The sequence below is a fragment of the Cnephaeus nilssonii genome (assembly GCF_951640355.1).
Source record: "Cnephaeus nilssonii genome assembly, chromosome: 12".
Lineage (NCBI taxonomy): Eukaryota > Metazoa > Chordata > Mammalia > Chiroptera > Vespertilionidae > Cnephaeus > Cnephaeus nilssonii.
This window is the reverse complement of record NC_137083.1, coordinates 50,927,647-50,952,663: the sequence shown is the minus strand read 5'-3', so window position 1 is coordinate 50,952,663 and position 25,017 is coordinate 50,927,647. Positions and strand designations below refer to the sequence as shown.

General features: G+C 41.5%; 1 pseudogene across 1 annotated transcript; it reads left to right on the top strand.

The window, feature by feature from the left end:
• Window positions 1-16,513: 16,513 nt before the first annotated feature.
• Window positions 16,514-17,169, top strand: LOC307107916 (taste receptor type 2 member 134-like; annotated as a pseudogene). The gene has a single exon. The product of its transcript is annotated as a taste receptor type 2 member 134-like (transcript).
• The last annotated feature ends 7,848 nt before the right edge of the window (window positions 17,170-25,017 follow it).

The following is a 25,017-nucleotide window of genomic DNA, read 5'->3' as shown; positions in this document are numbered from 1 at the left end:
CTTTTGGCCCCACCAGGTGATGGGAAAAACTGAAGCGATGTGGTGTCCTGATCTCCCATTCAGGCCAAAGGCAGAGCTGTAGCAAATTCACTATATTTTCCACTAAAGCATCGAACAGACTATCAAATTACAGCGGAAGACTGGGGAGTGTTGGGGAGTGGGGGAAAGAGATCAACCAAAGGACTTGTATGCATGCATATAAGCACAACCAATGGACACAAGACACTGGGGTGGGGGGGTGGGGGGGGGTAGGATGAGGACATGCCACAGGGGTTAGGGGAGGCTGGGGGAAAGTCAATGGGGAAAAAAAAAGAGATATATGTACTACTATGTGTAATACTTTAAACAATAAAAAAATTAAAAAAAAGAATTTAAAAAATTTCACTATATTTTCCTGATAGGGAAAAAAGAAAAACAAACAAACATCAGAGATATAGACAGTGTATCTACACTAATAAAAGAGTAAGATGCAAATGGCCCGTACCTTCGCGATGCCCACCAGCCAATCAGGAGTGAGTGTGCAAATCAATCCAACAAAGATGGCAGGTTAATTTGCATATGCAGGCGCTGGCGGGGGCAGGGCAGGATGCTTGTGTCATTGCCACGGTGACGACGCAGGCATTCCACACTGCCCCAGCACCTCTGGGCCTCTGGGCAGCGTGGGAAGGCGGAAAGGCGGCTCTGGGTTGGAGTGAAAAGGCGGCTCCGGCCAGAGCAAAGGCGGTGCCAGCAGCCAGGGGAAGGAAGGCCCATTCTTGCATGAATCTTCGTGCATCGGGCCTCTAGTCTAATAATAAAGAGCAAACTCTGAAGCACATATGACATCCTTACATCAGATTAAATGTGAAATTGATGTATGCAAGCATGTTGAGCATGATGCCAGCCACAGATTAGGTTTTCAATGAATGTTGCTTCAATTTGAGAACTCCCTACTTAATACTTTGTGATTAAAAAAGTGTTTTTTTCCTTCTCTTTTATTAACATGGCCTGATGGGGAGATACTAACCAATCCAACTAACCTACCCACCTGGGAACCCAGTGTGTAGTGTTCCTAAAGGCATTCTACAATCCTTAGGTTTGCTCAGTTGGAAACTGCTGTGCAGCCAAACTGAAATATCTGTTTCCCTCTTTTCTGCACATGCAGACATAATTATGGGACTTTTCTGTGGGGATTGTTGGGAGGAGCTGGCTGATTGGAAATGTCTTTCTTTTTTTTTGTTGTTTTTAATCCTCACTGGAGGATATTTTTTTTCCATTGAATTTTAGAGACAGTGGAAGGGAGAGGTAGAGACACACAGAGAGAAGCATTGATTGGTTGCCTCCCACACCGGGGATGAGCCTGCAACAGAGGTACGTGCCCCTGACTGAAATTGAACCCGTGACCCTTCAGTCCACGAGGTCCATGCTCTATCCACTGAGCCCAACCTGCTAGGGCGGGAATGCCTTTTAAACTCCTCCACTGAGTTTATGAGGGAATGTGTGAGTGTCCACATCCTTTTGGGAACAGAGTGGATGCTATACTATGTTCTTTGTTTGCCTCTTTATTTTATCCTGAATTCCAAGCACCATCATACAATTCCTACTATATATGGGTCAGCACATTTTGGCCTCGTGCTAAGAAGTCTCTCATCATTGATGCCATCAATGTTCCCATCATCCCTTATGCCTCCAAGAAGGTGTATGGTGGTGAATGGTAGGTAGGGACTGATCAAGGATCTGAGGAGGGACAAGATGAAGGGGGATGGAGAGGGGAAAAAAATCAAGAAAAAATGGTCATTTAAAAAATTGAAATTTTAGATTATGACTTTTTTTTTTTGGTGGGGGGGGTTTGATTAAGCCATTGTAGAAACATGATTCATACGGCCTTCTACCCTTTCTTCCTTCAAATGGTTATGAAAAGCACATGCTTGTTGGAAGACTTTAATAAAATTATGAGTAATATTAGATCATTATAATTCTGTTTACAGAGGACAGCAGTCCAAGAGTTAATTGCAAGAGGAAAGTGAATCCATGCTTTAGGAGGCACTGCTATATAAAAAAAACAAAAACAAAAAAACCAAAAAACTAAGGAAGAATAATTTGGCTGTTTTTGCTTGTAGCCCTCTCCTTGTTGGCTTTTCTCATTTCTGTCTTAAGATTTCATCAAAGTTATATATGCCTGTAGTGTTTGGTGGTTTTGTTTTGTTTTTAAATGTCTCTTAAGTCATTTTTAATCTACGGGTTCCCCTTGTCCCATTTGTCCTGTGGTTTCTTACAGCCTAGATCCTGCTGCCTGCATCCCGTGGCATCCTTCAACATCCTTCAACTCTCCTCCATCCTCCCTATTCTCTGTAAATTGGTAATTGGATTTAGAGGCCCTGGGCTAGTTTTAGGAGGCTAAAGATATCCATCTCCACTGGCCAGCCCCGCTGGACCCGAAAGGCAAAGCTAAGTCACCAGCCAAGTTGCTTGGAGTGACAAAGACACCCTTTACACGCCTAGGTCCATCACTACTAAGGTGGAGATGGAGGGAAAGAGGCTGGCTGAGACTACGTGGGAAAAGCCCTTTGTCTGCTTTCCACCTAGCAAAATTACCGAAATAAACCTGCGGGGCGGGGCCTTTGGCAGGAAGTCTGCACCTAGTTTAAAGAGCCAGGTATTTGTACTAGTTTGTTTCGGAAAAACACTGGTTCTTGCTTTCATCCTTTTTCCTACCCCTCTTTCCCAATACTAGTTTTACTTCCTTTAGCTGATGTGTTTATGTATATATGTGTACATGCCTTTGTATCTAAATTGTATGCTTGTGTTTTTACATTAAAAATGTTTTTATTGATTATAGAGAGAGGGAGAGAAAGGAAAGGAGAGGGAGGAGAGAGAGATAGAGAGAGATAGCGAGAGAGAGAGAGAGAGAGAGAGAGAGAGAAATATGCATCGATGAGACAGAAACATCAACATCGATTGGCTGCCTCCTGCACGCCCCTCACTGGGGATCGAGTCTGGAAGCCCAGCATGTGTCCTGATCGGGAATTGAACTGGAGACCTCTTGGTGCATGGGTCGACTCTCAACCACTGAGCCACATGGGCTCGACTGTGTGTTTTTATTTTTTATATTTCAGTTTTGGGCACACTTTTTTTCCTCACCCCATTCCCGTGGCAGCCCCTTTTCGTCTCACTTTTCAATATAGTTTTATTGTGATGGCTAAATCAATATTCACAGTTTAAAATATCATGTCTATGATAAAAGATATATGTATTTGGTCTCTGCCTCTGGATCCTGACTCAGAACTCCTAAAACCCTTGTAATTTCTTTGTGAAAGGAGCATCTTTTATTCTATTATAGTTCATGGTTGAACATCACAGGGATTGGCGGGGGTGATCCCACAATAGTTGAAAATTCCCGTATAACTTTTGACTCGCCCAAAATGTAACTATAGCCGGCCCTTAGCATTCGATGATTCAACCAGGCACGGGATTGAAAATTCGGTGGTGGTGGTGGTGGTGGTGGTGGTGTAATTTGCGGTTGGGAATCTGCTGTTGCGAATGCGAACATACTGTTTTCGATCTGCGGTTGGGAGTCCGCAGTTGGGAAACCGCGGTTGGGAATCTGCTGTCGCGAATGCGAAAATACTGTGAATCTACTGGCGGTTGGTTGAGTCCCCGGATGTGAAACCCCTCGGATACGAAGAGCAGACAGCATTTATTGGAAAAAACAACAACAACAAAACCAAACTGTGTACACGGGGACAGAGCAGTTCAAACCCGAGTTGTTCAGGGTTCCAGTTCCTGACAAAGAACTTGAAGTCCGGGGAATCCTCGGAGCGCAGGAGTGTCTTTTTTGTTTGCTACGAAGATGACAGGCTGCTGGGGCCTCGAGTTGCCAGAAGGCCCGAGGCGTGAAGCTTGGAGAGGGGCCTGGAGATTGAGGTTACCCGTGGCCAGTGACTGAACCAATCATACCTACGTAATGGAGCCTCCATGAAACCCCCAAACGAAGGGGTTCAGAGAGCTGCTGGGTGGCTGAACACGTTCATATTCCAGAGAGTGGGGGACCCCAATGTCAAGAGACAGGATCTCCCGGGCGGAACTCTTCCTGACCTTGCCCTAGCACCTCTGCATTCTGAATAGACGTAAGTAGTGTTTCTCTAAATTCTGTGAGCTTATCCCGAATGATCGAACCCGAGGTGGGCGTGTGGGAACCCCCATGGGAATGGGGTGAGAACTAAGTACAGGGGACAGTGTAGGACTTGGGGCTGGTGCTTGAAGTGGGGGCAGTCCTGTGGGGCTGAGCCCCTAATGTGCTGTCTGCTCTAAGTTTGAGTAGTTAGTGTTAGAACTGAGCAGTAGGACATCCAGTTGGTGTCTGGAGAGCAGAGAATTGTTTGGTGTGAGAAAAACTGCGGCCCGCACGTGTGGTGTCAGAAATGCGGTGAGTAGAGAAACAAGTTTTCTTTTAATGGCAATGTAAATACTATTTTTGATGGAACTATGTAATTAAACAATTACTTTTTTCTTTCCTGTACACATCCTCCCCCCGCCCGCCCGCCCCCCCCCCCCTTTCTTGGTTTAATAATTGCCTTGCTTGGTTTGCTTTTGCTCTCAAACGCTTCATCAGTGGTCTGAATCTTTCTCAACAAAATTTTGGGAGTCATCAGCATCTGAGAAAGTTTCTCCTGGAGCCTCTCGTCCTACTCTAATCTGGACTTGTCCCCTTGCTTGGTGCACCTCCCTTCATCCTGAGCTCTGTCTTTACTGTCATCCTTGGTCTTTGCCTCTCTCTCCTTTCGGATCCTGTATTGACTGTACCCCATATTGTCCCTTCATCATGGGAATACTCTCTAGCTTTGGAGGAATATGTTCTTCAGTAGCTCCGCCACCCGCCCCCCCCCCCCCCCAAAAAAAAATAGTACATAAAAAGTAAAGTTTTTTTTGATACTTGGCTTGTCTGAAAAGTTTTTATTTTGCCCTTGCCCCTGAGTATTCAGATAGAGAATCTAGGTTAGAGATAATTATTCCGTTGCCTTCTAGCTTCTAAAATTACCTTTGAAAAGTGTAAAATCTCTCTTTCTTTTTAAAAAAAATAATTATTTATTGTTGAAAATATTACATATGTCCCCCTTTTCCCCCCCTTAACCCCCTCCAGCCCACCTTGCCCACCGTTCCATTGTCTGTGTCCATGGCCATGCATATATGTATACAAGGTCCTTGGTTGATTACCTCCCACTCACCCACCCTCTCCCCTTGCCTCCAAGATTCCGCACTCTGTTCCATGATTCCATGTCTCTGGATCCACTCCGTTCATCAGTTTATTTTGTTACTTAGATTCCACATATGAGTGAGATCATGTGATACTTGTCTTTCTCTGACTGACTTATTTCACTAAGCATGATACTCTCCAGGTCCCTCCATGCTGTCTCAAAGGGTAAAAGATTCTTCTTTTTTACTGCCGCATAGAATTCCATGGTATAAATGTACCACGGATTTTTTTTATCCACTTATATGCTGCTGTGAACATAGGGGTGCATACATTCTTTCTGATTTGTATTTCAGGTTTCTTAGGATATATTCCTAGAGTGGGATCACTGGGTCAAATGGCAGTTCCATATTTAATTTTTTGAGGAAACTCCATACTGTTTTTCATAATGGTTGCACTAGTCTGCATTCCCACCAGCAGTGTAGGTCCCCTTTTCTCCACATTCTCGCCAGCACTTGTCATTTGTTGATTTGTTGATGATAGCCATTCTGACAGGTGTGAGGTGATAACTCGTCGTTTTAATTTGTATCTCTCTGATGATCAGTGACTTTGAGCATTTTTTTCATATGTCTCTTGGCCATCTGTATGTCCACTTTTGAGAAGTGTCTATTTAGATCCTTTGCCCATTTTTTAATTGGATTGTTTGTCCTCCTTCTGTTAAGTTATATGAATTTCTTATATATTTCGGATATTAACCCTTTATCAGATGTATCATTGCCAAATATGTTCTCCCATATAGTGGGCTCCCTTTTTGTTTTGTTGATGGTTTCTTTTGCTGTGCAGAAGCTTTTTATTTTGATGTTCCATTTGTTTATTTTCTCTATAGTTTCCTTTGCCTTAGGAGATTGCCTTATCCATAAACATATTGCTGCGAGAGATGTCTGTAAAATCACTGTATTTCTTAACATTTTGAATTTGGTTTCCCCCCTTTCCTAGAAACTTCGTCTTTATGCTCAGTATTCTGAAGTTTTATGATGATGAGCCAGATACTAGGAGGGTCCTTTAATATGAAAACCTATGTACTTTAGTTCTGGGAATTTTTCTTAAATAATTTGTTGAAGTTTTTCTGCCCTCCATTTGTTCTCCTTTTAGAATCCCTATTATTTGAATATTGAATATTCTGGATTAGCATTCTCTTGTTTTTCACCTACTTTTTAATTTTTATTAATTGAATTTAGTGGGGTGACATTGGCTAATAATACCATACAGGCTTCAAGTGTACAATTCTATAATATATCATTTGCATAATGCATTGTGTGTTCACCCCCCAAAGTCAACTATCTGCCACCATTTATTCCCCCTTTGCCCTCTTCCACCTCCCCCAGCCTCCTTCCCCTTTGGCAATCACCGTATTTTTGCCTGTGTCTGTTTTTTTTCTTCTTCTTAATTTTTTTTTGCCCTTTTCACCCAGTCTCCAAACTCCAATCCCCTGTGAGAGCTGTCAGTCTGTTTTTAGTGTCTATGAATCAATATCTATTTGGTTTGTTAGTTTATTTTGTTCATTAGATTCCACATATAAGTGAGATGATATGGTATTTGTCTTTCTCTGACTGGCTTATATCATTTAGCATAACACTCTCCAAGTCCATCCATGCTGTTGCAAAAGGTAAGATTTTCTTCTTCTTTTTTTAAATGGCCGATAGTATTCCATTGTGTAAATGTACTATAGCTTTTTTATCCACTCATCTACTGATGGGCACTTGGGCTGCTTCCAAATCTTGGCTAGTGTAAACAACACGGCAGTGAACATAGGGGTGCATATACTAGGTATACCAGTTAATAATGCGGATTTTTTTCAGAGATGGAGTTCCACATATGTTGATATATATGCAATTTGATATGTATGCTATTTTGTTGTATTGAAAGCAAGCTTCAAAACTTCATATGTCAAATTTGCTGAAGGTGTTAACATCATAGATATTTTTATGCTTAAAAATGTCGAATTTCATGCCAAAAAAAGAGCATTTGCGGGAAGTTTTAATTCATTATTTTGAAGAAAAAGTTATCATATACTTTGGGAAGCTTATGGTGAACATGCTCCTTCTCAAGATACTTGTGAACGCTGGTTTAAACATTTTAAAAGTGATGATTTTGACGTGAAAGACAAAGAACGTGCAGGTCAACCAAATAAGTTTGAAGACCAACAATTACAAGCATTATTGGATGAAGATGCGTGTCAAACTCAAAAACAACTTGTATAAAGATTAATGTTGCTCAGCAAACAATTTCCTATTGTTTACAAGCAATGGGAAAGATTTTAAAGGAAGGAAAATGGTGCTACATCAACTGAATCAAAGACAAATGGAAAACCAAAATGTCATCAGTAAAAGGTTGCTTCAGTGGCACGAAAGAAAGTCTTTTTTTCTTCGAATTGTGAGTGCGATGAAAAGTGAATTTATTTTGAGAATCCCAAATGCACAAAATCATGGGTTGATCCAGGTCAACCATCAACATTGACTGCAAGGCCAAATCACTTCGGAAAGAAGACAGTGCTCTGTGTTTGGTGAGATCAGGAAGGTGTGGTGTATTATGAGTTTCTAAAACCAGGTGAAATCATTAATACTGATCGCTACCAACAACAAATAATCAATTTGAACCACACTTTAGTCATGAAATGACACAATGTTCCAGAAGATACGGCAAAGTAATTTTGCTTCATGATAATGCACCATCACACACTTCAAAACCAGTTAAAGACACGTTAAAAGATCTTGCTGTGAAGTATTAACGCACCCGCTGTATTCACCAGACTTTGCTCCTTCAGATTTCCACTTGTTCTGATCGATGGCACATGTACTTTTTGAGTAGCACTTCAAAACATACGAAGAAGTGGAAAATTGGGTCTCTGAATGGTTTGCCTAAAAACAAGAAAATTTCTATTGAGACAGTATCCACAAATTACCTGAAAGATGGGGGATGTATAGCTAGCGATGGACATTACTTTGAATAAAACACTTTTGAAATTATCGTGTTTTTGTTGATTATAAAATCCACCATTATTAACCAGTACACCTAGTATTTTTTTGAATGAGTGTTTCAGGGTTGTTCAGATATATTACCAGAAGTGGAACCACTGGATCATAAGGTAGTTCCATTTTTAATTTTTTGAGGAAATTCCATACTATTTTCCACAGTGGCTGCACTAATCTGCATCCCCACTGACAGTACATGAGGATTCCCCTTTCTCCACATCCTCACCAATACTTGTCATTTGTGGATTTATTGATGATAGCCATTCTGACAGGTGTGAGATGGTATCTTATTATGCTTTTTAAAAAAAAGAATATTTTTTTTATTGATTTCAGAGAGGAAGGGAGAGAGATATAGAGATAGAAAAATCAATGATGAGAAAGAATCATTGATCGGCTGCCTCCTGCACTTCTCCTACTGGGGATCAAGCCCACAACCCAGGCATGTGCCCTGACCGGGAATCGAACTGTGACCTCCTGGTTCATAGGTCGACGCTCAACCACTGAGCAATGTGGGCCAGGCTCATTATGGTTTTAATTTGCATTTCTCTGATGATTAGTGACATTGAGCATCTTTTCAAATGTCTATTGGCCATCTGTATTTCCTTTTTGGAGAAGTTTTTATTCATATCCTTTGCCCATTTATAAAAAGGTTTTTATTGATTTTTATAGAGAAGAGGGAGGGTGAGAGAGAAACATCCATCAGCTGTCTCCTGCATAACCCCTACTGGGGACCTAGCCTGAAACCCTGGCTTGTGTCATGATTGGGAATCGAACTGGTGACCTCTTGGTGCATGGGACAAAGCTCAATCAACAGAACCACACCAGCCAGGGCTTGCCCATTTTTTAATTGGATTGTTTTTTGGTGAGTTGAGTATTTTATAAAATTTGGATATTAACCCCTTATCACATGTATCATTGGCAAATGTGTGTTCCCATTCAGTGAGTTGTCTTTTCATTTTGTTGATGATTTTCTTTGCTGTGCAAAAGCTTTTTAGTTTGATGGAGTTCCATTTGTTTAATTTTTCTTTTGTTTTCCTTGTCCAAGGAGATATATCAGAAAAAATATTGCTTAGAGAAATGTCTGATCTTTTACTGCCTGTTTCCTTCTAGGGTTTTTATGGTTTCATGACTTACATTTAAGTTTAATCCATTTTGAGTTTATTTCTATGTCTGGTGTAAGGAGGTGGTCTAGTTTCATTTTTTTTATTTTTTGCATGTATCTATCGAATTTTAACCAACACCATTTATTGACTAGGCTTCCTTCACACCATGGTATGTTCTTGCCTCCTTTGTCAACTATTAATTGACCATAAAGTTGTAGGTTTATTTCTGGGTTCTCTATTTTGTTTCATTCATCTATATGCCCGTTTTTATGCCAGTACCATGTTGTTTTGATTACTACCTATAGCCTTGTAGTATAGTTTGATGTCAGGTAGGGTGATAATTCCAACTTTGTTCCTCTTTCTCAAGATTGATGAGGCTATTCAGTGTTTTCTGTGGTTCCATATACATTTTTGGAATATTTTTTCTAGTTCTGTGAGCTATACCATTGGTATTTTAATAGAAATTGCATTGAATCTGTAGATTGCTTTGCGTAGTATGGACATTTTAATGATGTTAAGTCTTCCTCTCCATGACCGTGGTATATGCTTCACTTATTTGTATCTTCCTCAGTTTCTTTTTTCAGTGTACTGTAATTTTCCAAGTATAGGCCTTTTACCTCCTTAATTAAATTTACACTTAGATACCTTATTATTATTTCTTTCTTTGATGCAATTATAAATGGGGTTATTTTTTTAGTTTCTGATAGTTCATTATAAAAATGCAACCAATTTCTGGATATTTATTTTGTATCCTGCTACTTTACTGAATTCATTTATCGGTTCTAGTATTTTTTTGGTGGAATCTTTAGTGTTTTCTGTATACAGTGTTATGTCATCTGCAAATAATCACAGTTTTACTTCTTCCTTTCCATTTTGGATGCCTTTATTTCTTGCCTGATTGCTGTGGCTAGAACTTCTAGTACTATGTTGAATAAGGTTCACCTACTTTTCCCCCCTCTACTTTCTCAGATATTTCACAAATTTTATATTTCAACTCTTCTACTGAGTTTTAAGTTGCAGATACCATGTTTTTAATTCCTAAGAGCTCCTCTTTAAAAAAATTTGAGGTGTCCTTTTAAACAACCTCCTATTATTTAATGTGGTTTTGTTATATTATCATTTTCTGAGACTGTTTTTTTTTTAGGGGGGAGGAGAAGGTTTCTGCCTCTTGCATTGTTTTTCCCCTCCAAGTAGCTATTTTGTTTCTTTGTTTTGGTCTTATTGTCGATCTTTTCTCAGATATACCTAACTTCTTGTTTTCTGCCCAGGTTGAGAAAGAGATGGAAAGGCTGATTGGAATATCTGAACTCACCAGATGGGACTTATTAATTATAGGCTTCACTGTAGAGTGATTGGCTTGGCCAATTATTTGAGGAATCACTGATACCAGTTTTTTTAGATCTTTCTCTTGGAATGTTCAGATTCTTGGAAAAGACTATACTCCTCTCCTACTGGCAAGTGAAGGCCTGGGTGCCAGTGTTCTGGAAGCCAAGTGAGGGAAATGATTTGTTCACCAAATTTCCCTGTTTTCAGTAAACCTTAGCCTCAAATGTGTTTGATACACACCCAGCTCAGAGATCCTGTTCTATCCGCTCCAGAATAAAGACACCTCTCCTAGAAAAAGACACTCCCGGTCTTTACCTAGGGAGGGGCAGGGATGGTTGCCCAGTTATACAAAAGAGGACAAATGATCCTGGAATCTGTATCTTAAGCTGAATTTTAACCAGTTTTTACCAGTTTTTCTCCACAGGTACCTGGTACTATAGTACCGTACTTTCTGGCATATAAGACGATCTTTTAACCCAGGAAGATCTTCTCAAAAGTCGGGGGTCTTATACGCCGGAAAATACGGTAACCCACCCATCGTTTGGCAATAACTCACTTTAATTCTAAATTGTAAATAGTAAATCCTGAATAAAAGTTAGGTTAGTTCTTGACTTTTCCTGCTGCTTGCATAGGGTTCAGTGTTCTCAGCCCTGCCCTATCCTCTATAATAAAATGGTAATATGCAAATTAACCATCACTCCGCTACATAAGCCACGCCCACCAGCCAAGCCACACCCACCAGCCAATCAGGGCGAGTATGCAAATTAACCCCAATCCAAGATGGCTACAGCCACAGAGAGCAAGGTTCCCCAGGTAACAGAGCAAGCCAAGCTTTCCATAGCCGTTGCAGGCCTAAGCCTCCACTCAAGCTACAAAGTTTCAATTATAGAAGGTAAACAAATTCAAACAAATGGCGGCAGAATGGAGCTTGAGAGAGCAGGCTAGGGTTGCCGGCGGCAACAGGGGAAGCAAAACTTTCCGCACACCCTGGCCGGGTTCACCCGCTTAAGGCTACAAAGTTTCAATTGTAGAAGGTGAATTAACTGCCACAGAAATGGCTGCCACCCCGGAGGGAACAGCAGGCTTGGCTCCGCTCCAGGATACAAAGTTTCAATTGTAGAAGGAAAATAAATTCCAGATACCAGGGCCTCCTCTTGGGTCGCCAGGGTGCGTGGCTGGCCTGCAAACCACCACAGGCCCCTCGCTCAGGCCACCCCACGCCCCAAGGGAACCCCACCCTGTTCTGGGACACCCTTCAGGGCAAACCAGCTGGCCCCCACCCGTGCACCAGGCCTCTATCCTATCTAATAAAAGAGTAATATGCAGATTGATCATCACTGCAACACACAATATAGCTGCCCCCATGTGGTCAAAGATCCTGCCCCCATGTGGACACAAGATGGCCACTACAAGATGGCCAGCAGGGGAGGGCAGTTGGGAGGCACCCGGCCTGCAAGGGAGGGCAGTTGTGAGGGACCAGGCCTGCAAGGGAGGGCAGTTGAGAGGGACCAGGCTTGCAAGGGAGGGCAGTTGGAGGTGATCAACCCTGCAGGAGAGGGCAGTTAGGGGTGACCAGGCTGGCAGAGGAGGGAAGTTGGGGGCAAACAGGCTGGCAGGGGGGCAGTTAAGCATCAACCAGGCTGGCAGCGGAGTGGTTAGGGGGTGATCAGGCTGGCAGGCAGAAGCGGTTAGGGGCAATCAGGAAGGCAGGCAGGTGATCAGTTGGGAGCCAGCAGTCCTGGATTGTGAGAGGGATCGGGCCTAAACGGGCAGTCGGACATCCCTTGAGGGGTCCCAGATTGGAGAGGGTGCAGGCTGGGCTGAGGGACAACCCCCCGCTGTGCACGAATTTCGTGCACCGGGCTTCTAGTATATATATATTTTTTTACCATTACTTTCATTTTCCAAATGGTTTTTTTCTCTCATTTTTTTGTTATTGTGGATTGATGCCTTGAAAAGTTTTGAGGACAGAGTGAAAAAAGATGCATTGATTCAATCTGTCTCTTTTCCTTCTTTTGATGACTTTTGATCTAGGACAGCAGCTAAAAATTTTTTTTGGGTTTATTTTTGTTTTTGCAGTGGAGTCCTGTCTGTAAGTGAAATCTTATACAGAAGCTCAGTATATAAAGTACCTGTTTGAAGAGGGGATGGTTTGTAAACTGCTGATTTGGAAGTTGGACATGATTTGTCCCTCCAGTGGATGTTAGATATTTAAGTGAAAATTATGGCATTATGGAAAGAACATTGATTTATTCCATTAGATATTTATTTCATTGCTTCCCAATTGCTCAAATGGTGTAAGACAGTGAGGAAAAACTGTTCTAAAACTTTTTGAATGGAAATAAAATTGGACTCTAAACTTTCTTGCAGTCTAACTTTAAAATGCTGTTTTTCATTTGAAAAGAAAGTATGTAAACCACCTGAGTATTGAACAATATTTAACTGTGCTTTCACATTTTGAAAATTGAGAATGTTGGAAAATCTTCAGATTCATTTTCCAAAAGATAACATTTGTTTTATACTGGATTGCTAGTTGATCCATTATTTTATTCAAAATTACTTACCTGAGTATTTGACTGAAAGGAGGTCTGTAAGACCAGAAAAAAAGTATTTAGATATTATTTTACATGAAAATAAATTTGTGCATGATTTAATTTATATTTTTGCACAGTCTAGCCATTAAAGACATTATTTCCTTCTTCCTCTACTTTTTTTTCTGGCAGGCCATCAGTTACCTGATGAAACCATGAAAACAGGTGGAAGTAGCAGTCTCTTCTTATCTACAGGTGATACATTCCAAGACCTCGAGTAGATGCCTAGAACCATGGGTAGTACCAAACCCAATGTATACTATGATTTTTTGTATACATACATATATACTTTATGGCTTCTCTTTGGCATATCCATATTTCTAGCATCACTACTCTTGCACTTTGGGGCCATTTGAACACAAGCACTATGATTTTGTGACAATTGATCTGATAACCCAGAGATCTGCTAAGTAACTATGGGCAGGTACTAAGAGATGCTGGACAAAGGGATAGTTCATGTCCAGGGCAGGATAGAGAACAGCATAAGATTTCATCATGCTACTCAAATGGCCTGCAGTTTAAAACGTAAGAATTTTATTTCTGGAATTTTCCATTTAATATTTTAAGATCACTGTTGACTATGGGTAATGAACTGCACAAAAGCGAAACTGAGGATAAGGAAGTACTAAGTATTCACACACTGCATGCCACTCTAAAGTCCAGTAAAGAATGGACACCAAGATTTACAAAAGCTGTCAAATGACATATATATTTTAACATATTTGTAAGGTGACAAAATTGATTTTTAAATGTAATAAGAAAAAATAAAACAAAAACTCAATAACGGAAACCACAAAGAACCTTTACTAGTGTAAAGAACCAAGTGTAAGTATGTCTTTTCAGAATCATCCACTTGGAATCCAACCTTCTGCTATAACTTGTTTGACACCAGCATCTTTTCACAGAGGACTCGGGTATCATCATCCTAAAAAACATATTGCCATTTGTACTATAGGAAAGAATTAATCAGCTTCATTGGCAGGCATGAGACACCTTCAGAAAAGAGACACTGGACCCAGAATCTTGTGAGGAACTCCTAGTATTTTGATTGCCATTGCATATTGGATGGACTCTTGAAGACAACTAAAAGTATTGTTCTTCTTGTGGCCTCTTTTGGTGGCTGACTATGAATGGGACATGCACCTCTCTAAGGCATATCTGGTGGAGCCTGAAGGATGGGTGAGCAGGTGCCTGAGGAAAGGTACTCCTTCAACTTTGTTATGGAGGAATACTGAAACAGGAGAAAACATGGACTTTGTAGAGCTGTTAACTGTAGAAAAGGAATTCATGGGAAGGACTTTTTGTGGCAAAGTGTATGCTTTGATGACTGTGCAAGGTACATGGAGGTTGCCTGTGAATACACAGGTGATCTTAGTATATATGACTGCAACAGGGTGTGAGTGGTAAGGCCTCAACTTGCTTCTTGATGACATCATGAGGCTGGACTTTTGCCAAAGGATTTGAAGAGCTAAAATGTTGTGAAACATGCAGAAGCCACTCACCACTGCTGTCTTCAAGAAGAAGCTAGAGGAAAAAAATACAAAGAACTAAAACTGAAGCTATGCTGCAAAACCAGTGATAGATTGATTGGATTATCAACTCTTTGATAATCTTTGGTGAGTTCACTGAAAATGAAGCAGCTCTTCAAGCAAATGCTATATTTGAGAGGTAGCTTAACCTCTTTTTCTTGAGGTCCCCACTGTAAATGTTTATCCTTGTTTATATTTTGTGTGTGTATGTGTGTGTATTTATTTATTTATTCATTTATTTTTGTGGCCTGCACTGGGTTTTTATTTCTTTTTAATATTTCACTCATAGTAGAACTCTCACTTGTGGAATCTTGAGTGAGACCATATGTAAAGTGGTCTTGAGGGAGGACTATGACTCCAGGATTTTTGACATCTAAAGAGGGGACTCCCTTCCCCGTTTCTCCACCCACACCCTGTGTTTTCTCCTCTCTCTCTTCCCTTTTGCTCTTCCATATTTAATGTTTACAGACATTCCTGCCTTTAACAATGCACCTTAGCTGGGTCTTTCCTCATGGCTCCCTGAGCGGGGTTGGCTGATGTGAATCAGGGTCACTTTGTGTGGTTGGGATGGAGGCAAAATGTAACGTGTGAAATAACTTCATAAATGGCAAGGTGTTTTCACAGGTTGGTTGTTATTATCTTAAACATTGTTATAGGATGTGGCTCATCCTACATAAAGCAGCCTCTCCCTGTGGGCTTGTTCTGAGCTCTGTTCTGAGTTCCTCTTGTCATATCATTCACTCTCGTTTCCTCAGCTCCTACTATGATGTCAATTGGAGATCTGATGGCCCTGTTTCCTTGTTCCTTCTTTTCATTATGACTTATTTACTTTTCTCTTTTCCTCAGAGCCTTTTAGGAAAGGATTAATTTTGGTTTGCTAGGCAGGTTGAAGCTAAGGTGTTAATAACTAACAGACTTGATGGTAACATGTCAGGGAAATACACATTTTAACTGGAGATTCCTGAACTCCAATATGGCACCTTCCAGTGACATTTTAGGCAGCGTGAGAGGTCATTGGAGGAGAAAAGAGAGTTTTTCTTAGTGCTTCCAAGACTTCTGCATATGGATGACTCCACCCATTCAGAAGGTGGGCTTTAATATAATGTATCAAGGCTACTGAATAAAATATTAACCCAGGACATGAAGGGTCATGGAAAGTTTGTGGTTAGGAAACAAGAATAAGGGCATCTTTTAAGGAAAAGTTAGGAAAGAAATAGTAAGGTAAGGAATGTAGAACAAAATATGGGTATTTTCAATCACCCATGGAAACTCTATTTTGTTAACATTTTCTTGTGTCTGGCTCGAAAAAAGACCAGACAAATACAAGTTATGCAAATTGAGTTATGGTGTCATTAATCTGTGAGTGATTTGCTTGCCAAGGGAAATCACAGGGATCCTCTTTTCAAATCCTAGAGAACTGGGGGTATTTTCTGGTAGCTAAGCTTTTGCATGAGTCCTAGGAGATGTCTTTCTGGGTCTCTGGTCTCAAGAGAGTGGCTTGGCCAGAGAGGTTGGTTTTCCTTGTGGATGTGTCCCAGAACTCTCAGGTAGAAGCTGAGTCTGAGCAGAACCTGCCTGGAGAAGATGCCCTCCTTGCTCTCATTGGTCTCCATGGTCATCTTCTTCCTGAGTCATTAGCTGTAGTGTTGCAGAATGGTTTCATGGTCGCTATGCTCAGTAGGGAGTGAGTACAATGTCAGACACTGCCCGCAGGTGACATGATTGTGGCCTGCCTGGTCACCTCCAGTTCTGCCTACATGGGATGGCCCTCCTGAACAACCTCCTGGCCTCCTTTGAGTTTTGTTCTAAACTTTACCATTTCAACATCCCCTGGGCCTTTATGAACTCTCACTTTCTGGCTACTGCCTGGCTTACTGTCTTCGACTGTGTGAAGATCTCATTCTCTCACCCATCTTCTTCTGGCTCAAGTAGAGGATTTCTCAATCAGTGTTCAGGCTGCGGCTGAGCTCCATGATCCTATCTGGTCTGACAGTCATTTCATCAGCCACTCAGAATACAATTCTGCTGCAGATAATTGCCTCTCAGAGTTCCCATGAAAACAGCACCCTGGCTGATAGAATACAGACCTCTATTGGTAATTTTTCTACCTCATTAGTGCTGGTGACATTAATTCCATTCCTCCTGTTACTGGTGTTCACCCTCTTGTTCATGTTCATGTTCTCATTGCCTCGGCACTTGGGGCACATGAGGGACCACAGGCTTGGCCTCTATGACCATAGTACCCAGGCCCACATGATGGCCCTGAAGTCATTTGCTTTCTTCTTCATCTTCTACACATTGTATTTCATATCTCTGATAATTATTGCTATGAAAATGACAACCTTCCAGAATCACTGGCACTGGACCTTGGAAGTGGTGACTTATGTGGGTGTCTGCATTCCAGCATCCTGGTGCTAAGCAACCCCAACTTCAGAAAGGCCCTAAAGATGAAGCTTTGAACAAAAGGCACTTCATCTGAAGTTATCAGTATCAATAACCATTGTCAATGGACAAGCTCATGAGTGGCAAAGATACACAAGGTTTGGGAGCTTTCCTCTCTTTTCACTTCTTTCTTTCCTACTTCTTGCATGTCCCATGAATCTTTTTTCCATCGTTCTCTGTTCCTACTATTCCCTTCACTGTTCCTAGTCCCTAGTCTAGGTCTCAAACCACCTTGGACTAGGATGGTGGTTCATTTTCTCTCAGGCTTCTCTCATTCTGTACGAGAACAACCCTAATAATATTCTCATTTCAGTCTGGACGCCCTTGTAATGCATGTCAGTTGTCTCTTGGTCAACCTGGAGTGTTTCTCTTTCTTAAATGATAGCATAGATTTTTCCACCCCGCCCCCTTCATATTCACTGCCCTCCTCATCATTGCTCTGCTCTGGGTGCAATCTCTCTACTTCAGTCCATTAGAGCTTCTTTCCATCTCCCCACATGTTCTTCCTTCTAGCCCATGGTGCGTTCTTCTTTACTTTCTCTGCCATTCTTTGCTATTCCCTTCTTTTGTTCCCTATTATGTCCAATTCTACCCATGGAGCTTTTCCAGTTTGATCCCACTGAAGGCTGAGGGTGTATATGAATTTTGTGTCATTGTAGGTCCTGTCCATGATTTTGTGTGTTTGCTACACTGAGTGGCCAGATTATTATGATCTCTGAACGCATAATAATCTGGTCACTCAATGTATATCCTATATAATAAAAGGCTAATATTCAAATTGTCCCCTCGACCAGGAGTTCGACCAGCAGCAGGTCAGCCAACCGCCCATGTCCCCTCCCCCTGGTCAGGCTGGCTGGACCCCACCCATGCACAAACTCATGCACCGGGCCTCTAATATATATACATACACTGAGTGGCCAGATTATTATGCATTCAGAGATCATAGTAATCTGGGCACTCAGTGTATATGTTGAATTAAAATGAATTGTCTGATGTGTAAATGTTTTTAGCTTTTGACCAACAGATGATAGAGAAGGAAAACAAAGGAAATTTGCTGCAGTTATTAATTTTGACTGTACTTCTCTTCCTGCTTGCTCACCTAGCAAGTGAACCCTCAACACTGATGTGTAGGATGGTAGTCTCCAAATTGGGATGTTTGCATCCCAGAGTGTGTGCAAAATGATCCATTGGCTGTAGGAAGAAAAGTGTGGCATCTTCAATTTCCATTCATTTTTTATCTTTCTAATTCCTATTTTTATGTGTGCTTTATGATGTACATAATGTAAAGTAGTACATACATATACTTAAATAAAAATGCATATGATCAGATGCATGTTCATAATTTTAATTTTCTTATTTTTTATTTTTCACTATAAAGTAAGTACAGAGATCAACAGACTAGAAGAGATTGAGAAAAGCACTAGACATGGATAAGAGAGATTAATATATTTGAGATAGTAAAAATAAAAGTAATAAATAGCAGAGCAGAATAGAGGTTACAAAGAAGTCTCAAATAAATAACTACATTGCCTAACATTCTTGGAAAGCTAAGGCCCCAGTACATCTATATAATAAAAGCCTAAGCGACCGTAATTTCAGAACGACCAGTCGCTATGATGTGCACTGATCATCAGGGTGCAGATGCTCAATGCAGGAGCTGCCCCCTGGTGTTCATTGTGCTCCCACAGGGGGAGTGCCGCTCAGCCAGAAGCTGGGCTCATGGCTGGTGAGCGCAGCTGCAGTGGAGGGATCCTCTCCCGCCTCCGTGGCAGTGCTAAGGAAGGAGCAGTGAACTGAGTGGTAAGGAGCAGCGAGCAGGCAGGTGGTAAGGAGCAAGGGGTCCCAGATTGCGAGAAGGATGTCCAACTGCCAGCTTAGGCCTGATCCCTTCAGGGAGCATCCCCCAAGGGGACCTGGACTGCAAGAGGGCACAGGCTGGACTGAGGGATGCCCCCATCCCCAGTGTATGAATTTTGTGCACCAGGCCTCTAGTTATGTTATAATGCTAGCTGGAGGCTGAGTTGTGGCAAGAGAGGGGGCAGAGATGAATTAACAGGGTGAAGAGTTTTCATTTGAAAAAAGATGATTAAGACTTAAAAGAGGAGATTTCTACCTGGCTGGTGTTGCTCAGAGGATTGAGTGTCATCCCATGGACCAAGAGGTCCCAGGTTCAATTCCCAGTTAGGGAACATGCCCAGGTTGGAGGCTCAATCCTCCCTAGGGGATATGCAGGAGGCAGTTGATTGATGATGTTTCTCATCGATGTTTCTCTCTCTCCCTTTCTCTCTATTTAAAAATCAATAAAAACACAAAAAAAGAGAGGAAATTTCTAATTTGCTGGAGAGGAACACAGGAGGTTTCCCAGAAAGTTGAGAGAGAGTGAAGCTCAATAAGGAAATTGTGGGAACCTGTTTCATAGAGTCATCTTCCCTCCCTCCCTCCCTTTCTTCCTTCCTTCTTCCTCCCTCTCCTCCTCCTCCTCCTCCTCCTCCCTGAGTGAGCTAATAACTTTCTACATAGAGTGCAATAATAAATTGTGGGGACTGAGCCTGAGCCTCAAGAGGGTTGGGTGGAGGCAGTGAAGTTAGGAGCATCAGGGGTATCTATCTCTTGTATTCTTCTACTCAACTGTAAGCACTGGAAGACTGCCTTTCCTTTGGCAGAGGTCTAGAACCCTACTGGATGTCTTGAGTGGGAAGGGAATGCTAGTGGGACTCTCATGTTCTATAACATTACCATAGTCCTTTGAATTATGTCACATCTGGGAGTTTATCTCAGAAGTCTTCATTGGTGATGGTCTCAACCTCCTTTTCTGGGCTCTAAGTCATAACACTCCAAAAATGTTTGGTTGTTCCATGTTGACTAATTACAACCCAATATCTCATCCTGACTTTCAAGACTTTATGTAATTTCTCTCCTCAGCCTACCTTATCCCTTCCCTTATGTCAGTGGTTCTCAACCTTTCTAATGCCGCGACCCTTTAATATAGCAGCCGTTCTCAACCTGTGGGGTCACGACTGCTAGCAGGGTCACCTAAGACCATTGGAAAACACATATATTTACATTACAATTCATAACAGTAGCAAAATTAGTTATGAAGTAGCAACGAAAATAATTTTATGGTTGGAGGTCACCACAACATGAGGAACTATATTAAAGGGTTGCGGCATTAGAAAGGTTGAAAACCACTGCCTTATGTGAATCCTCTGTTATAGTCAAACTTATCTTATTCCCTAGACATAATCACATTTTTACCTTCTTTGCTGATGCCATGCCTCCTTCCTTTCAATATGCATAACATCTGTGTTGTCCTATCATGCAGAAGCTGCTGGTGTACTCTTCTGAGAACTCTTAGGATGGGAATAGGATGATAAATGTCATTTAGAATTACAGGCTGGGAATCCTGCCTTTAAAAAATCCTTACTGAGTTGAGTGTTTTCCCATATGGAGAACCTGCTTAGGATTCCTACCTCTACCACTTTCATGATTACACTTATAAAGATTAGCTGTGAACTTTTTTAAATTCTCAGACTTGGCTTCCACTTAAGAAGATAAATTCAAATAAGAGAAAGCAAAATGCATCAAACAATCAGAAAGCACAAATAAAAGAATCACCATAAAACACTGCATATTTTAGGAGGCCAATGCCTTATCCATTAGGCTACTGGGAACACTGCATATTTTAAATACAAATGATTATTTCCTTTTTGGGATTAACTTAATCTGTATATGCCCAGTAAATGTTTCTGGTTTATGATTAATGCATGAAAACACTGTGATGGCAGATAACTAGTTTATTGTAGCCCCAATGCCTTTCACAGGGTCATTATGACATATAGGAAATGTTTAGTAAATTGTTGTTAAATGAATGCACATCTTTCCCATTATATGAGCCATCAAAAAATGTATGAGGTAGGTGGGAGAAGATGAGTTTTCTATATTGAGGGTCTTATGGTTAGCCAAACTTTAGAGCTAGGAGCCTAAAGTTTGCCCCATTGCTCCTAGTCCCAGTAGAAAACAGCCAGATGTCATCCAGAATAACAAGGGCAGGGAAGAGAGCAGTTGGGAACTCTATTCCCTGGAGAGTTACATCAAGAAAGTCAGAGTGAATGATTGCCTTAGGTCACTTTCTTTCCTTTTCCAAGGAACACAGTGTTCACTATAGCTCAGCCTCTGTGTTGGAGGAACAATTTCACCTAGACCTTTGTCCAAGGTGGCCTGGGAACTGGAGAAAGATGCTGAGTGTTCTGCATTCTATTCTCTTTGTGGGGTTCTATGCATGGAACTGGTATGATATAATGCTAGTCAGAAGGTGAATGTACTATTAAATATTTCCTCACTGTCATGTTGCTTATTCCTAAGTGTTCAGTATTGCCATATTTGACTCAGAACAACTTCTGCTTGTCTGTCTCACTGAAACACATTAACCTGCTCACACTGGTTAAGTAAGCACTCAGCTGATTGCTGATCTATCTATCTATCTATCTATCTATCTATCTATCTATCTATCTATCTATCTATCATCTGTTTTTGAACCTCATTCCTGTGGAAAATGTGGCTTTTCCTATGGTTAAAGTAGGTGGTCTAATATTTGGTTCCCTGGACCTGTGCTGCATCCTTAAACTCTCCTGAATTCTCCTTGGACTACCTGTGACTCCACAGGATAGATGAAGTGGAAAATAGCCATTATAATAACAATGGTCATCATCACCTTAGTTCTTTCTTATGAGTGTTCAGTTTTATAGTGCTGTAGGGCAAGCATGTCAAACTCAAAGGCTAACATGGGCCAAATAAACAAGGTTTAAGTTTATGTGGGCCGCAAAAAAACCAAAAGCTTCAATTTTCATAGGAACATAGGTTTATTTTGATAGAGATGTGCTGAATACAAAGGGCTGAAATAAATGAGTAATCGTTAACATAAAATAATAGAACATTTTGACAAAAATTAATATTTTTTCTTAAACATTAATTTACCAGACATTGAATAACTGCACAAATTAATAAGTGTAATGCAAATAAACCTATTTATCTTGTTCTCCGAAAGCGAAATATTTCCTGTTGTGCACACCAAACACGTCAGTGTAAGACTAATAACATGGCAATCGGCTGCTAAAATATTCACTGCTAGTATTAGTGGAGAGAAAGAGTGCGCCTGCATGTAAAGTGCTTAAGGGAAATAAATGCAACACAATTGGTGTTTAAAATTATCTTTCTGACAAACCAGGTGCAAGTATCCTGACAGAGCATACAATTTTTATCTGTTGTCAGACTAGAGAAGAATTTTGGAACCTCTGAGATTCCTCTGAATGTGAGGGTTTTATTATTTCTATAGTAGAGGCCCGGTGCACGAAAATTCATGCACTCAGGGGAGTCCCTCAGCCTGGCCTGTGCCCTCTCGCAGTCCAGGACCCTTTGGGGGATGTCCACCTGCTGGCTTAGGCCCATTCCCCAGGGGATCGGGCCTAAGGTGGCAGTCAGACATCCCTCTGACAGCCCAGGAGCCCTCAGGGGATGTCCTACTGATGGCTTAGAGTCAGTTGGACATCTTAGCGCTGCCACGGAGGCAGGAGAGGCTTGTGGCTGAGTGGAGCTCCCCCTGTGAAAGCGCACTAACCACCAGGGGGCAGCTCCTGCATTGAATGTCTGTCCCCTGGTGGCCAGTGCATGTCACAGCGACCGGTTGTTACCCTTTTATTATATAGGATTGTTTATGTTCTCCATAATAGTCCAACCTGTTAGTTGGTTTCCTAAATGTTAAGGTCCCTGACCCAGATGTGATTTCTTTTATGTTGACTTTGGGACCTACTGAAATTTTGACATGGATAGTTCCCTCTGCATCTGTCTGATCCTTCAAATTTAAGATGAAAAAACATCCTGGCATGTTTTGGTGAAAAATGTAGCCTGCTTTTCTGCTTGTCACATATCTTCTCAAAGCTTCCTTAAACTCAGTTACCTCATGAACCATTCAAACTAAGATCCCCTCTTTTGATTCATCTCCTGGCTCTTGTGATGTTGCACTGGGCCCTTCCCCACCTGCTATACTTTTGTGTCTTTGTGTTTCCCCCATTCTCCTGCCCTTGGTCTTTCCTTAGCCAGCCCTCTTTTTTTCTTTGAGGTTAATCTGCTCCTGTTCCTTGGTGTTTACATTTACTCACCTAGCTTCAGTTATAAGCTTCACATGAATAACTACCAAAAGCCTTGACTTTCCTCAACACACTAAACCTAGATTTTCTTTCTTTTTTTAAAAAATATATTTTATTGATTTTTCACAGAGAGGAAGGGAGAGGGATAGAGCCAGAAACATCGATGAGAGAGAGACATCGACCAGCTGCCTCCTGCACACCCCCCACCGGGGGATGTGCCCGCAACCAATGCACATGCCCTTGACCGGAATCGAACCTGGGACCTTCCAGTCCGCAGACCGACGCTCTATCCACTGAGCCAAACCGGTTTCGGCTAGATTTTCTTCCTGTTGCTTCAACTCAGCAGGTGCATAACATCTGACCTCCTCCCCCCTCTCCTCTTTCTTTCTCCCTACCAGCCTTTCCACTGCTCAGTCGAATCTATTTTTTTTCTATTATTTAAAATATATATATTTTAATTTTTTTTTAGAGAGAGAAGAAGAGAGAGAGAGGAGAGAGAGAGAGAAATATTCAATATGAGAGAGAAACATCAATTGGTTGCTTCCTGCATGGGGGCCAAACCCAAAACTTGTGCTTATGCCCTGACTGGGACTCTAACCAGCAACCTTTTCGTGTATGCCCAACCAACTGAGCCACACCAGCCAGGGTTATTCTTGATATACAGTGAGTCTGGCTTACAACCTCTGAGTTAGTTTTCACTCCCCACTCTATACCAAGCCCTTTTACCTAATCAGCAACTTGTTTTCAATTTTAACCTCTGCTTATGTCTCTGTTTTCTGTCTCTTGCTTCCCATTCATGTGGATCCTATTTTAGATCAGACTGTCCTCCACTCCCCTGGCTACTTAAATTTCTTCTTCACCACTTGCTTCATGGTACTCTCCCCTCCCTATCCCCCGTCAAAGCTACCATTACCAGATTAATCTCCTGAAGGCATGACTGAACATTTTTTCTTTTTTAATTTTTTTTTTTTATTGATTTCAGAGAAAGAAAGGGACAGGGAAAATAGATAGAAAGATCAACAATGAAAGAGAACATCAATCTGCTTCCTCCTGCATGCCCCTTACTGGGGATTGTATTGAGCCCGCAACTGGGCCTGAGCTTTGACTAGGAATCGAACCGTGACCTCCTAGTTCATGGGTTGACACTCAACCACTGAACCACATTGGCCAGGCTATGACTGAGCATTTCACCCACAGCCTCCTCACCTCTCAGTGCTTATCAAATAAAGTACAGGCCCTAAATTTGGCATTCAAGGACCTTTAACATATGTCAGTAATTGTGTCTTTTACTGCTTCCATTCTAGTAGAACCCTATTTTGCAACAAAATTTCGATTATTATTATTCTAGACATATCTGCAATTTTCTCCCTGACATGTTGAAATGTGCTCTTATCCTGTTTCATATTTCCCCCCTATTTAACTTTTAGAGGTAATTTAAAGGGCTCTTCTTCAGGGAGCTTTCCTTGATGCCCCTCCCTCTAAACTCTGATGTCTCCCACCTTTGAGGACATTTACATGGGTGGTGCTCAGGTGTGACATGAATTCTGCCTGTGGAATGATCTGTGCACTGGTTTTATTTTCCCCAGTCGATTTAAAGCTCCTGAAGGTATGGGCTGCCTCCTAGTCTTCCATGTGCCCCTGGAAGCACGTACAAATACTTGCTACATTGAACAGAATGGTT